General features: G+C 39.3%; 1 protein-coding gene across 1 annotated transcript in view; it reads right to left on the bottom strand.

The window, feature by feature from the left end:
• CNGB3 (cyclic nucleotide gated channel subunit beta 3) overlaps positions 1-3282 on the bottom strand; it is a 237372-nt gene that overhangs the window by 17804 nt on the left and 216286 nt on the right. The gene's annotated exons all lie outside the window — the stretch shown is intronic.

The following is a 3282-nucleotide window of genomic DNA, read 5'->3' as shown; positions in this document are numbered from 1 at the left end:
CTACCAGAGTTCCCGGAATGTTTACATGGTCACTGGTTAATGATGTTATTCTGTATGCTTAAGGCAGTGGGCAAGATGTATCAGACACCCAGCACTGTTTAATGCAAACACCAAGATTTATCATGTGTACTTGGTACTTTGAAATCTGCACCATGGCTGTTTGTGTGGCTACATGAAAAGGCCCCTTTAAGAACTATGGCCCCCAACATTCAAGTAGACTTTGCTGGGCAGTGATATTTTGCTGTTTTTGTGGTTCACAGTGCATCTCTGCAGCCTTTGCAAGGGGAGGACCTAGGAAGCCAGCACCTGACTGCTCTAGCCTTTGCCTATGCATATACATATATTTCTCTGCTGTCCTTGCAACTTAGCCTTTGCTATAATAAGCTTTGAGTCAAAAATAATAACTTTATGTTGAATCATGTGATTCTTTCGGGCAAATCACTCAACTAGTGGGTAGTTGTGGGGCCCCTGGAACACATCTTCTCACTCCAGCTTCCAAAAAGTAAATATTTCTGACAAGAGAACTGTGTGGCATTTGGGTTTAAAAAGGCTGTTAAATTCTATATAGACCAGTGTGCATATAATACTAGGCAAAGTTTTTGAATAATAAAATCTATATGATTTAATGTGTTGGATCTTGATAACCTGAGGTACAAAGAAATTACATGAATATAATAAATTAACTTGCATGGTTCAGGAGGGGATTGGATTATTTGAGTTAACCAAACATTTTGGTTAACCATATTTTCAAACGATGGAATATACTAAAATCAACTCTAGACCAAACAGTATTGATTTTAGTTTATGTTCTGAGATAACTGAGATGGTGACTATTTGATGCCAGTGCTAGCACAGGGCTTGAAAGGCATTCATTGATGAATTAGGGAAATAGAATTTAACCTTTCTCTGGGAAGTTTTGAAGTTCTCTAATGCCAAGCGTTATTTTTTGAACATTGTTGTTGTTGTTATGTGCCATTGAGTGGGATCTGATTCATAGCGACCCCTCCTTGGATTTCCAAGGCAGTATCTCTACGAAAGTAGATGCCCCATCGCCCTTCCAAGTTTGAACATTAGTTATTGATATAATTGTGAGATTCAGTTTAAAGTTACTAGAGTCCATCTCTTAGTTAACATCATTTTATTTCCCTATTACCCTTCTAGCATAGTGGCTAAAGCACTTGACTGCTAACCAGAAGGCTGGCGGTTCAAACCCACCAGCCACTCCTCGGAAGGAAGGTTGGGCAATCCTACTTCCGTAGTGATACTGCCTCGGAAACCCAAGGAGGGGCTGCTATGAGTTGGGGCCGACTCGACGGCACATAACAACAACAACAACAATTACCCTTATGAAGAAGATAGAATCTATGCTATCATTTCCATCTACACAAAGAAAAAGCAAGGCACATATTGGCTCAGCTAATGAGCCAAGTATTAGCATAATGGCTAAAACACTTGACTGCTAACCAGAAGGCTGGTGGTTCAAACCCACCAGCCACTCCTCGGAAGGAAGGTTGGGCAATCCTACTTCCGTAGTGATACTGCCTCAGAAACCCAAGGAAGGGTCGGTCGCTATGAGTCGGGGCCGACTCGACGGCACATAACAACAACAACAACAACAAAATGAGCCAAATTTCCATGACTCAGTAATTAGAAGCAAAAGGAAGTCTAGAATCCAGATCTTCTAACTGAGCAATGTGAAAAGTATGTTTATATTTTGCATTGTGCAGCATATGAGGCATATATTAATACTTGAATATAAATAAAAGTAAAAATTCCAACATAGATGGATTTTATAGCTATTCACATAATATAAATTCTAAAATTGTCTAAACAAACAAACAAACAAACTCACTGCCATCCAGTCTTTTCTCTGACTCATAGCCACTCCTTGTTAGGTTACTGAGGTGGTATCTCTGTGGAAGTAGACTGCCCAATCTCCCTTCCAAGGTGTGGCTGGTGGGTTCGAACCACCAGCTTTCTGGTTAGCAGTCAAGTACCTTAGGCAATATGCCACCAGAGCACCGTCAGTATTTGTCTAGTATTTTTTATAATAATAATAATATTTGATGTTTACATAGCCCCTTATTTTAATTGCTTTATTTTTCTATTAAAACATGCTAGTTTATAAATTGCAAGGAACTTTCATCGATATTAACTCATTTAATTCTTGCAAAAACCATTGTGAGGTTAAACAGGGAAGGTATAATTTTTCTTATTTAAGAATTGGTTGTTGTTGTTGTTGTTGTTTTGCCCTTGAGTTGGACCTGACTCATAGCGACCCCTCCTTGGGTTTCCAAGGCAGTATCACTACAGAAGTAGGTTGCCCAATCTTCTTTCCGAGGAGTGGCTGGTGGGTTTGAACCACCAGCCTTCTGGTTAGCAGTCAAATGCCTTAAGCACTATGCTACCAGAGCTCCTTAAGAATTGGTAGTAGAGGTATTAAGAGTGTCTTGGGCAAACTTACAAGGCTGGTAGGTGAACAGCCTTAGTACTAGCAGCACCTATATTACCTGACTATGTAGCGACCCCTCCTTGGGTTTCCGAGGCAGTATCTCTACAGAAGTAGATTGTCCATCTTCCTTCTGACTATAATACATACAGATCTATTATATCTAGTGATTACTCCAATATCAAACTAACCTCTTAAAGACCAATATAGTAGCTAAGAATGATTTTAAGAATAAGGGAAAGTGTGTGAAAATTAGATTTCTAAGACATTCTTCAAGAAGTAATGATTAGGACAGGGTCATATTCCTTTTTCTTTGCATGAAGTAACTCTCAAGGAACTGGAATGATTTTTCAAAGGCAGCTATTACAACTGACTGGAGGTAGAAGTACATAATGGGTACTTAAATATAGCTCAGCACTTTTAATTATTTTTTAATGATCAATTCAATAATTTTCCAAGGAGATCTGGCATAATCAACCAACCAAAACTTCCACTATTTCTTGCATATTTCTAGACTAATTTAAGCTTTTGCTGCAGGTTTAATTAGCATTCAAATGAAGTAGACATTCCTCAGAGAACAAGGGCTGACAGCATGTGCAAAATAAGATCGAACCAAGCTCCTTCGGTTGGTTTATGTACTAATTTGGAGAAAGTGTAAAAATGCAAGAGCTTCATGCAGAGTGAGGTAACCTTAATGAGAGGCTACAAGATTGTTGTGTAGGAGGCTATTTCCAAGGCTAGAGGGAGCATTACGGCCCTTGAGTGTACTCAGAAAAGAGCCGTGCTGCTAAAATTGTGGTTTCTGGACCAGCACCATCAGCCATACTTTAGAG

This window comes from Orycteropus afer, unplaced genomic scaffold, assembly GCF_000298275.1.
Source record: "Orycteropus afer afer isolate SDZICR_OR568_19922 unplaced genomic scaffold, OryAfe1.0 scaffold00769, whole genome shotgun sequence".
NCBI lineage: Eukaryota > Metazoa > Chordata > Mammalia > Tubulidentata > Orycteropodidae > Orycteropus > Orycteropus afer.
The sequence above is the reverse complement of the archived record's forward strand: the minus strand, read 5'-3'. Positions and strand labels throughout refer to the sequence as shown.